Source organism: Platalea leucorodia (genome assembly GCF_965183815.1).
Source record: "Platalea leucorodia genome assembly, chromosome: Z".
Lineage (NCBI taxonomy): Eukaryota > Metazoa > Chordata > Aves > Pelecaniformes > Threskiornithidae > Platalea > Platalea leucorodia.
Genome location: NC_138858.1, coordinates 147,415 through 147,703, shown reverse-complemented (window position 1 = coordinate 147,703; position 289 = coordinate 147,415).

Sequence of the window (289 nt, the reverse complement as noted above, 5' to 3'; positions counted from 1 at the left end):
CTTGCACCGTGCCGCCGGGCGCCGGGCACAGCCAACAGGGCGCCGCCCGATTGGCCGAGCGCGGGGGCCGGGCGAAGGGCGGGGCGGCGCCGCGGCCGGGCCGGGCCGGGGCGGGGCGGGGCGGACGGGGGCGGCCCTGCGACGCCGGCAGCTGGGCCTCGCCCCCAGCCCACCGCCCGCGGGGGCGCCGGCGGGGCGGGCCCGGGGCGGCGAGGCGGCGGGGCGGGCCGTGGCGCTTCTGAGGGGCGGTGGGAGGGCGCCGCTGCTGCGTGCGGCGGGCGGGGCCGGG